The following is a 12,720-nucleotide window of genomic DNA, read 5'->3' as shown; positions in this document are numbered from 1 at the left end:
CCATGATAGAACACCTCCCATTGTTGCTCTCATTCCCCAGGCTACTCATAAACCCTGTTACTGCCACTGGCAAATGCTCCAGGCACTGCCTAAACCTACCTGAGGCTCTGTACCATGTTCCAGGGCCCTGAAACTAGGAGTGGGCTGCACCACATTCCTGCAATTTCTTGCTACTCTCAAGAGCTGAGCAGCCAGGCAATGAATACTAGCCCTGTCCATTGCCTCCTTCTACCTGGAAACACACTGAGAATACTATTGTGGGGATACACTGCTCACACTGAAGAAAGAGATAGCAAATATCCAAATTCCCATGCCAAAAATAATTAATAACCCTCCACAAAATACAAAGGGGAGCACTTGCATAGAAATAGCCCTCCAAGACTACAGTTTGCTTTCCCTAAACTCACAGAAAAATAAAAACATAGGCAAAAAGAATAAGCTCATCCTGCTGAATAGCATTGAGAACTATGTCTAGATACTCATGTCGCAACAGAAGAAAGGGTGGGGGAAAAAACTGTAACTGCAATGTATACATCTAAGGATGACCTGACCCCCTTGTTGTACAGTGGGAAAATAATAAAAAAAAATGAATAAGCTCAGGAACAATTCCCAGATAAAAGAACAGGAGAATTCACCCGAAGCAACAAACAACGAAAAAGACCCCTGATAGACACTGAGGTCCAAAGGGAGATAGTGAAAATACTGAAGGAATTAAGGCTGAATATGAAGGAATTAAGAGCAGAAGTAAACAATAATGCAGATTACTTTAGAAAGAAACTAGAACATATAAGGAGGAACCAAGAAAAATTAGAAAATTCATTTGGAGACACACAAACTGAGTAAAAGGTGCTAAAAACTAGAATGAATAATGCAGAGGAATGAATTCGTGATTTGGAAGATACAATAATTGACATCTCCCAATCAGGGCAGCAGAAAGAAAACCAAATGGAAAAACACGAAAGCAATATAAGAGATCTATGGGATAATATAAAGTGGGATAATCTATGCATAATAGGAGTTCCAGAAGGAGAAGAAAAAGAAAAGGGGTTGGAAATTTTATTTAAACAAGTTATGGCCAAAAACTTTCCAAATCTAAAGGAAACAGATGTCAACGAAAAAGCCCCAGGCTCATGAATTAGAAAGACCTGTGGATACTACCTGCAACAGTGTTGCATTTTACATTTTTGATGAGGAATTCTGTCATACATTTAGGAAATGTAAATTGGAGTTTGACCAACGTCTAGGCAAAGAGTAGAGGGTGCTGAGTGACAATAGTCCCTGTAATTCTATGATGGAGAGAGATTATAAGGAGAAATGAATCATATAAATTATCAGATGGAGGCAGGTGCTGTGAAATAAATAGAGTATAAGAAGAGAGTCAACTTTTTGGTTCTTCTGAATCATTAGGTAGACTGGAAACATTTGAACAGAGACCACATGGAAGAGAGGACAGGACACATGAGTCTATCTGGGGGAAGTGTGTGCTGGTCAGAGGGAATGGCCAGGGAAACGGCTCTGAAAAGGCACCTGTTTCAGAAAATCAAGCTCAAAAGTAAGTCATTGTGTCCCAGGGGAAAGTGCAAGAGGGATAATGATGATAGATGGTGTCAGAGAATTTGGAGGAACAAGGTGGCCTCTCTGACAAAGCTGAAACTTCAAGTCACAGGGAGTCCTTGGTTCACATATCCTTACTTGCACTTGACTAGTTTGTGTCCACAAAATCCCATGATTCAAAATGTGCCACCTCCATGTTTTTATACCTTGGTTGATCTTATAGCACCTGTATTTTAAGGGTCTCATATTGGAGAATATGGACTTAGGTATCCTTTCCCTGCATTGAGAAGTGTTCATGCCCCATAACACACATAGGCACACACGCACGTGCACGCGCACACACTGTAGCCTCCTGGATGGTGCTACTACCAGGCTATTCTCATCCTTAGCCACAATAATTAGGAAAACAGCAATACAAGGCAAGATGTTAACGGTAGACTATCTTTCCCAGAAACAGTAGAAATAGTGCCTATATTCCGTTAAGTCTCCTCTCAACATGTGAACATGTGGCTCCATCTATTTTTTTTAATTTTTAATTTAAAAATTAAGGTATAGTTGATTTACAATGTTGTGTCAATTTGTGCTGTACATCAAGGTGACTCAGTCATACACATATGTACATTCTTTTTCTCATATTATCTTCCATCATGTTCTTTCCAAAATATACAAAAGACTCATACAACTCAAAAACAACAAAATAAAACAGCTCAATCAAACATAAGCAGAAGGTCTAAATAGGCATATGAATGGTCAGTAGACATTTGAAAATATGTTCAACATAGCTTTTTGTTAGAGAAATGCAAATTAAACCTTCAATGAGGTATCACATCACACAGGTCAGAGGGGCTCCATCTTAATATGAATATTTTGTATAAAGTATTTAAAGAAACAAAATTCAGTTTAAAAAACAAACAGAAAAAGGGATATTTGGGGGAAAAATGATCAAATAAACTCAGGTGATCTCTAGAGTTTGTGATGAGGATAAAGCTTCCTTGGTGCCGGCAGCTTTCCAACCCCTGTTATATCCCCCTGATGCCCAGAATAGCAAAGCAGCAAAAAGCATTTTATCCAAAAGAGAAAGGAATGATATATTTACATTATCAGATATATGACCAGATGTACATCACACTAGAAAAATGAACGAAGGGAATAAACTCACAACTTATAATGGCAAATACACAACAAAACTAGAGGATTTTAAGAAATGAATTGGTAAGAGACTTTTCTAAATGACATCAAATTCAAAACCTTTGTAGCTCGAAGCTCTAGATTTGAATTTTGCATCTTCATGTATTTGATGTTTGAATGTGGAGAGCCACCAGAACCATTTTACATGGTTCATCCTTATTTGAATAGTCGGGATATTGGTACCCATCCAAAGGCAGTTGACCAATTTAATCAACACATATCTATATAAAGCTTAGCATATAGTTCCTTCCTGTTAGTAAATGAATGGTTACTTCTGGCAATGAGATTTGACTTTTTTTCTCTTCTCTCTCTCAAATGTCTCCATTGCTTTCCCATCTCTTGGTCCCCATTTCTACAGTCTGATTTCAGTTTCTTGTCATCTTTCCCATGTATGATAACTGGCATCCCTCTAGCCAACATTCACATTAACCCAGACAAATATTTCCATGTTACAAAGCTAACTGTCCAACTCTCCAACTTAACTCTCTTCCAAACACTCTCTACTGGAGAGTGAACCCCAGTTTCCATAGTTTCAAATCCTAGGCTTGCCTGACTGAACTGCCAACTTTACACTCATGCAGTCCTCACCCATAGGAATCTTATAAATATTGAACTTGAGTTTGGGACTGGTGAATGCAAACTATCACATTTAGATTGGAGAAGCAATGAGACCCTACTATATAGCACAGGGAACTGTACCCAATATGCTTGGATAGAACATGATGGAAGATAGTATGAGAAAAAGAATATATATATATATATATATATATATATATATATATATATATATAACTCTATATAAGATAGTATGAGAAAAATAATATATATGTACAATTTTTGCTGCACAGCAAAAATTGTCATAATATTGTAAATCAGCTATAGCTTAATGAAAATAAAATTAATTTAAAAAAGAAAGAACAAAAAATATTGAACTTTAGTCACAGCTTCACTTGATGCCACAGGCCTAAGACCCAGAGCCTATATACACCTGTTTCTCTCTGCTTGGAGAGTCAACCACTGGTTTATTTAGAGTTTTTCATTCCTATCTTCAAAACTTCATCTCCTTTTTCAGGCTGCCTGGATCATTTCCTGCATGAAATCTTTTTATACATTCCCACAGAAAAAGGGCACTTTCTCTTGCAATAATTTTGATATAGGGTTTTCACTGCATAATTTTTATTTAACTCCATATCTTTTATTTTATGCTAGACTGTGAGTACCTTGAGGCATGAATCAATGTTATAAACACTCTCCAGTCCACCCCCCCAAATTTCATTTAGTTGGGAACAGTAGCTGAACAAATGATTATTGCATAAAGAAATGAAAGAATATAGCTTAACAAAATTGCCAATAATGTGGTTAAAAAAAGAAGCCGAGAAATATTAACAGAGGTATAGAAGATATGATGGAGGAAAGTTGTTCCATGCTCTGAGATCAGACCTGTTAGGAGGGCAGATTATGGTTTGGAAGAATAAAATAGAATAGAACAAATTAAACACAAAATAGCTATCAGGGTGCATCATACATAGAAAGGTCTTCTGGTTCTCTTCGTTAAAGTATATGTGTGTGTGTGTGCACGCACACACACATGCATATTCATATATATATTGCTTTTCCTGCCACACCTGTGGCATGGAAATTCCTGGGCCAGGGATCGGATCAGAGCCACAGCTGTGATCTGCTGCAATGCTGGATCTTTAAGCCACTGTGGCAGGCCAGGGATCAAACCAGCAACATCACAAAGACAAACCAGATAATTACCTCACTGCCCCACAGCAGGAACTCTGATACATATGTATTTTTACTTGCCTGGGAACTCTCACTGGATCACATGTAAAAGGCATGTTTTCTCTGGGACATATTGCCTGAAGTAAATTCAGGGATGACTGCATTTTATTTTACTTATTTTTGTTTTTCAGGGCCGCACCTGCAGCATATGGAAGTTCCCAGCTAGGGGTCGAATTGGAGCTGTAGCTGAGGCCTACACTACAGCCACAGCAATGTGGGATCCAAGCTGTTGCTGTGTCTACACCACAGCTCATAGCAAAGCTGGATCCTTAACCTGCTGAGCAAGGCCAGGAATGAAACCCACATCCTCATGGATAAGAGTCATATTGGTTTCCTCTGAGCCCACGGTGTTAACTCCGTCAGGAAAAATTTTAAATTAAGGCTAGTCCTGCTGAGGGAGAAGCAATATAAACAAAGGATTCAACAGAAGAGTCTGGTTACAGAGAGCACAGGCAGCAGCATGGGTTCTGACATGAGCTCAAACTCAAGGGACCACACTCTGACTGCATTTTCATTTCTCCCTTTACCTCATGATCATCTCCATATCAGGCCCTGATCAGATTTTAATTCCATGTTTTCCCTGTGTATTTGGCCACACTTTAAAAATATGATTCATTAGAGGGTGAGGCCGCCCTTCTAGTACTTTCCTCATGCAGCATCTTTTGTCTTATTCTTGGGCTTTAGGTTTTGATCTTTTTTTTTCCTTCTTAAAATTTTGTGTTAAAGCATAGTTGATTTACAGTATTGGGCCAGTTTCTGCTGTACAGCATAGTGACACAGTCATCCATACATACACATTCCCTTTCTCATAAAAACATCCATCATGTTTTATTCCAAGAAACTGGATATAGTTCCCTGTGCTATAAAGTAGGACCTCATTTCTTATCCATTCTAAATGTAGTAGTTTGCATCTACCAACCCCAACTCCCCATCCATCTCACTTCCTCCTCCTCCCCCTTGGCAACCACAAGTCGGTTTTCTACATCTGTGCATCTGTTTCTGTTTTGTAGATAGGTTCATTTTTGCTTTTTATTTTCTTTTGGGGGCCACACATGCAGCATGTGGAAATTCCAGGGCTAGGTGTTGAATTGGAGCTACAACTTCCAGCCTCTACCACAGCAACAGAAAACACAGGGTCCGAGCTCTATCTGAGACCTATGCTGCAGCTTGTTGCAATCCTGAACCCACTGGGTGAGGCCAGGGATCAAACCCACATTCTCATGGATGCTAGACATGGGTAGTTCCCTCTAAGCCACAATGGGAACTCCCACTTGTGCCTTTTTTTGACAAACCCATTGGGCGTGCTCTACTTCTGTGTTTGAATTTGTCCCACAGGCAAGGGCCTCCCCAAATATACACTATAATGAGCTACCCTTTCCTTTACTTGATTTATACCTGAAGATATTTTGTCAAATATGCATTCATCTTATCTTAATCTTCTTTCTCCATTAAAATGTGAGATCCAGATGGGCAGGGACCTATTTGCTTTGTTCACTCTCGTGGTTTCATAACATCATTTATATGGAAACAAATTTTTTTTTAGAAAATAAAATTTATTTATTTATTTTTTTATTATTTTCCCACTGTACAACAAGGGGGTCAGGTCATCCTTAGATGTATACATTGCAGTTACAGTTTTTTCCCCCACCCTTTCTTCTGTTGCGACATGAGTATCTAGACATAGTTCTCAATGCTATTCAGCAGGATCTCCTTATAAATCTATTCTAGGTTGTGTCTGATAAGCCCAAGCTCCCGATCCCTCCCACTCCCTCCCCCTCCCATCAGGCAACCACAAGTCTCTTCTCCAAGTCCATGATTTTCTTTTCTGAGGAGATGTTCATTTGTGCTGGATATTAGATTCCAGTTATAAGTGATATCATATGGTATTTGTCTTTGTCTTTCAATTTATAATATAAAACGACTAGCAAGGGAAATTATCAGATATATTGGATTCAAAGCAACTTTATTAAACAAAATAGAGCAAAATAATAAGATAAATTTTGAAAGAAAAAATATAAAATAACAATAGATTAACACAGGTTTTAAATAACAATAAAATGGCCAAAAACCTAAAAAAAAAAAATTGGGAAATAATTCAAATAGTGAAGGAATTGGTATCTAAAATAAAATTTCAACCTTTAAAAACATAAATAGATTCAAACATGCTTATGAAAAAGAAGTAAGCAATTTTTAATTAAATTCAAAAGCATGTGTTCCACAAGATCTCTGTAAATAATTGCTGTTTTAAAAATAGATCTCCTGGAGTTCCCGTAGTGGCTCAGTGGTTAATGAATCCAATTAGGATCCATGAGGTTGAGGTTTTGATCCTTGGCCTCGCTCAGTGGGTTAAGGATCCAGTGTTGCAGTGAGTTGTGGTGTAGGTCAGAGACAAGGCTCAGATCCCACATTGCTGTGGCCTTGGTAGGGGGTTGGCTACAGCTCTGATTGGACCCCTAGCCTGGGAACCTCCATATGCAGCGAGTGCAGTCCTTAAAAAAAAAAAATCGGTCTCCTCACAAAAAGCAAATGGTGGCAGAAAGAATAAAACATGAAATATGATGATAATGCATATGATGATAATGCATATAAAAGGTAGTTTATTACTATTACAGATGCATATAAATGGTAGTTTATTACTATTACATATGCAGAAATTTCTAGTTTTGCTTTTAGCAATGGGAAGGAGGATAAAATATGACTGGTAGATTTGAATATTCAAAATTTATAAACTCTCACAACCCAACAAATACATTACACCTACCTACACTGTTTAAAAGACAAATAGTAAACTTGTTTTAAAAATTGAAATTCTTTGAAAGTGTGCAGTATAAAAAAATAACAGGAATAAAAAGAAAATAAGGATACAGAATCCAGGGTAGGGGAAGTGGATGCAGCTTAGAGCAGTTTGGGTGAAATGGTGCCACAGAAATGTTGCCTGTCACACCTATGTGGGGGAGGGGAAGAGTGGGGAAAGTGAAGCTACACGTATCTCTTTTCAGCATAGAAGACTTGTCAAGATGTTAAAGACACCTATCATTCTCCTCTTCTTCCATGTGTTGGAGTGCAGTTCCTAGCCTTTTGTCTCAGAGTTAGAGATCAAACAAATTTAAAAAGAAAATGTGCTAAAAAAATCCCTCAATGAATAGAAACACTCGGACACCACCAGTATATAAAGCAAAGAGCATGCATAGACAATTTGCAATAGAAAAAGTAAATATATATATATATATATGTAATGAAATAATTGCAAAATAAAGCTCTTTGTCTTCTGCTTGTTGGTGCATTAAATGCATTTTTATAGTGTATACTCAGTGTAAGAGAAGATTCTGTAAAATGTGTGTCTTAAGCACTGTGGTTGCAAAGGGGAGTAGCTACCTACAGTGATCTGTATCTTGGTAATAATACAGAATATACTCAAATATACCTCATCATCTTAAAAATCTAAAAATAAATAAAATATCCTCATTTCTGAAAATCCCTTCTCATCTAAAAATCTATTTTCCTACCTCCCTAAGGAGCAAATCCCCTTGGAAATGTTCCAATTTTACTGACACCCCTGCACCTTCTGCTTCTTCTGGAGTCTCATCCAACTAGATTTTCATTCCCATACTTAACTGTCAAAAATATTCCTTGTATGGCTGAATATGATAGACACTTCTTTTAACATATTAAATAAATTGCTTTATAAATTAGTTAATCAAGCAAACATAGAGATCTCTCTGCTCTGGGCCAGCTGTTTAGGTTTTTGCGTGTGCTCAGGTATGTGTTCTTGGGTTTTATTCTCTCTGACATTTTCCTGCAGTGTCAGTTGGGCTCTTGTACTCACCTTGATGGGAAGTATGAGAAAAAGGTCTCTGTGTGCAAGTCCAAAGTCCTCCTTGGATGGTTAATAGTAGAGACTGAAGCACTTGTCTCCCAAGAGGAGAGTAGGAAGGAGAGATACTGGATCCCTGAGCCAGACTTACGAATCCAAATGAAAAAACCGTGCCTTCTCCAGCTCAAAGTTGGACATGCTCAGACATGGGAGCAATGGAGATATTTGCAGCTCTATGTATTCATGGTATCTGCTCATTAAACCTGTTCATTAACATGTTTTCCACAGTTACTACAACCCTGAGCACATTTCCTCACAGGAGATTGTCTGGACAGAATGGGAAATTTCTGTACTGATTTGCTGTTCCCAAGAGATCAGGTTAGAAGTCAAGTGTATCCAATTCTTATTACTACCCCATGAGCTCTCCTGGCTTCCAGAGAGAGCTCTAACATTGAAACTTTTCCCAGTGTGGGTCAAAGTTTTCTCCAAGCTAAGACTGGATAACCTGTCTTGACTAGTTCCCCTGGGTCTTGAAAGAATCGACTTGTAATTGGAGAACGTGGCTCTTAATATCTCCAGAAGGTCATTATTTCTTCCTCAATAAGGGATAGGGATGTGTTTCTTTGCTGTAAAACCATGGATAAAGTAATCTTTGGCTTTATAATGTTATTAACAGATCAATCAGAAGCTTAAAAATTTTTTTAAAAAATAAATTATAGTTGATTTACAATGTTGCATCAGTTTCTACTGCACAGCAAAGTGACCCAGTCACACATACATACACATGTACCATATTCCATCCCGAGACTGGCTATAGTTCCCTGTGCTGTATAGTAGGACCTCACTGATTATCTGACTTTCATACTTGTAATGCAAGTGAAAAGTTGGCATTCAGTCCTTTATTTATAAAAAAACACTTGGTAATTATAATGCACCTGGGCTGAGCTTAGAAAATTATATGTACCGACTCATTCATTGTTTTTGCAAAAGTCCATCCTGTAAGGTCTGTACAATTATAAGCCTCATTCTAAATTTGCAAACTTGTGGTTCCCAAGGGCATATGATGGGCTCAAAGTTATGAACTGTTAAGTGATACACTTGATTAGGACATAAGATACTTCTAGGTCTTATGATCTAGGCCAGTAGTTTTCATTCAGAGATAATTGTGCCTCCAGAGGACACTTGGCAATATATAGAGAAATTTTTTTGCCCAACCCAGGGAAGTGCTACTGGATGTAGTGGGTTGAGTCCAAGGATGCAGGTCAGCAAACTACAAAGCACAGTTTGGGGTTGGTGGATTCAAACTATTACGTTTAGAATGGATAAGCAATGAAGTCCTACTGTACAGCCCAGGTATCCAATATCTTGGGATAGAAAATAGTGGAAGATGGTATGAGAAAAAGAATGTGTGTGTGGCTGGGTCCATTGTTGTACAGAAAAATTGGAACAACACTCTAAATCAATTATACTTTAATTTAAAAAAACCTACAAAGCACAGGACATCGCCCACACAAGGAATTCTACAGCACAATGTCAATAGTGATGAGGTTGAGAAACAGTATTCTAAACAAACATTTCTCACAATGTGAATGTGTACATGAGGCATTAGGAGATCTTATTTAAATATAGACTCTGTTCTTGCAGGAGTATTTTGGCCCAGAGATTTTGCATTTGTAACAGACTCCCAGTTTTAGTTGGTATTACAGGTCCTGCTCTTTGAGAATCAAGACTGTGGTCCAGTGTTAGAATCGAGTATAGGTATTGTTAAGTCTCTTCCATTAAACATCTTCCTGCTTACCTCCTGTTTGATATAAGGTAGTCAAATATTGGACTCAGTCATTCTGCTTCTGCTGACATAAGTTTACATGTTCTTCTTATTTCCCACTTGTCAGGAAATAAAACATTTTGGCATTCATTCCTTTTTCTACACACGGGAAAAATTCCTCCTAAGAAGTTGGTGTGAGAAGTGATAATATTGCAGAGCTCATAGGAAATTACCTTGCACAGATCAGATGCTCAATCCATAGTAGCTATTATGACTGTGTCTGAGTTCCACATTTACCTAGCTCATAAGGACCCTAGAGAATCTGTTATGATAAGAAGTTAGTCCAGGATCATCTGGTCCTAGGAGTCAGGGAGTTGTGCCCTTGATTTCCTCCCAGGGTCCCCTGCAGGGAAAAGAATGCTTGAGGGGCCACCATTCAATGCTTTGGTTTTTTTATTTTAATTTTTTATGTTTTTATTGTTATAACCATGACACAATTTTTTTCCCCACTGTACGGCATGGGGACCCAGTTACACATACATGTGTACATAATTTTTTCTCACATTACCTTTTTCCATCATAAGTGACTAGACATAGTTCGCAGTGCTACACAGCAGGATCTCATTGTTAATCCATTCCAAAAGCAATAGTTTGCATCCATTAACCCCAAGCTCCCAATCCATCCCACTCCCTCCCCCTCCTCGCCCCCCAGGCAACCACAAGTCTATTCTCCAAGTCCATGGTTTTCTTTTCCGTGGAAAGTTTCACTTGTGCTTTTTTTTTTAATGCAGAGACCTAAAATCTGATCCCCTCACACTGGCTGCATATAGGCTTGGGAATAATTTTTAGATTATTTCAAGTTCTTTTACCATGTTTCAATCATCTATTCAGGAATTCTAGTAAAGCTTCTGTATTCCTCCAATTCTTTGTGTGTGTGTGTGTGTGTGTGTGTGTGTGTTTCCACATTTCTTTTTCTTTTTCTTTTTCTTATATTTTCCCACTGTACAGCAAGGGGATCAAGTTATCCTTACATGTATACATTTCCTCCCCCACCTGTTGTTCTGTTGCAACATGAGTATCTAGACTAGTTCCCAATGCTACTCAGCAGGATCTCCTTGTAAATCTACTCGAAGTTGTATCTGATAACCCGAGGCTCCCAATCGCTCCCACTCCCTCCCGCATTGGGCAGCCACAAGACTACTTTCCAAGTCCATGATTTTCTTTTCTATGGAGATGTTAATTTGTGCTGGATATTAGATTCCAGTTATAAGTGATATCATATGGTATTTGTCTTTGTCTTTCTAGCTCATTTCACTCAGTGTGAGAGTCTCTAGTTCCATCCATGTTGCTGCAAATGGCATTATGTCATTCTTTCTTATGGCTGAGTAGTTTTCCATTGTGTATATATACACCACATCTTCCGAATCCAATCATTTGTCAATGGACATTTAGGTTGTTTCCATGTCCAGGCTATTGTGAATAGTGCTGCAATGAACATGCGGGTGCATGTGTCTCTTTTAAGTAGAGTTTTGTACAGATACATGCCCAAGGGTGGGGTTATAGGGTCATATGAAAGTTCTATGTATGGATTTCTAAGGTATCTCCAAACTGTTCTCCATAGTGGCTGTACCAGTTGACATTGCCACCAACAGTGCAGGAGGCTTCCCTTTTCTCCACACCCCCTCCAGCACTTGTGATTTGTGGATTTATGAATGATGGCCATTCTGACTGGTGTGAGGTGGTATCTCATGGTAGTTCTGATTTGCATTTCTCTTATAATCAGTGATGTTAAGCATTTTTTCATGTGTTTGCTGGCCATCTGTGTATCTTCTTTGGAGAAATGTCTACTCAGGTCTTTTGCCCATTTTTCCATTGATTGATTGGTTTTTTTGCTGTTGAATTGTATAAGTTGCTTATATATTCTAGAGATTAAGCCCTTGTCAGTTGCATCATTTGAAACTATTTTCTCCCATTCTGAAAGTTGTCTTTTTGTTTTCTTTTTGGTTTCCTTTGCTGTGCCAAAGCTTTTCAGTTTGCTTAGGTCCCATTGGTTTATTTTTGCTCTTATTTCTATTGCTTTGGGAGACTGACCTAAGAAAATATTCATGATGTTGATGTCAGAGAGTGTTTTGCCTATGTTTTATTCCAGGACATTGATGGTGTCCTGTCTTATATTGAAGTTTTTCAGCCATTTGGAGTTTATTTTTGTGCATGGTGTGAGGGTGTGTTCTAGTTTCATTTCTTTGCATGCAGCTGTCCAGGTTTCCCAGCAATGCTTGCTGAATAGACTTTCTTTTTCACATTTTATGTTCTTGCCTCCCTTGTCAAAGATTCATTGACCATAGGTGTCAGGGTTTATGTCCGTGTTCTCTATTCTGTTCCATGTATCTGTCTGTCTGTTTTGATACCAGTACCACACTCTTTTGATGACTGTGGCTTTGTAATATTTTTGAAGTCTCGGAGATGTTTGCCTCCTGTTTGGTTTTTGTTTCTCAGGATTGCTTTGGCGATTCTGGGTCTTTTGTTTTTCCATAGAAATGTTTGTTTTGTTTGTTGTAGTTCTGTGAAAAATGTTATGGGTAATTTGATAGGGATTGCATTGTCTCAGTAG

Source organism: Sus scrofa, chromosome 2 (assembly GCF_000003025.6).
Source record: "Sus scrofa isolate TJ Tabasco breed Duroc chromosome 2, Sscrofa11.1, whole genome shotgun sequence".
Taxonomy (NCBI): domain Eukaryota; kingdom Metazoa; phylum Chordata; class Mammalia; order Artiodactyla; family Suidae; genus Sus; species Sus scrofa.
This window is presented reverse-complemented; position numbering follows the sequence as displayed.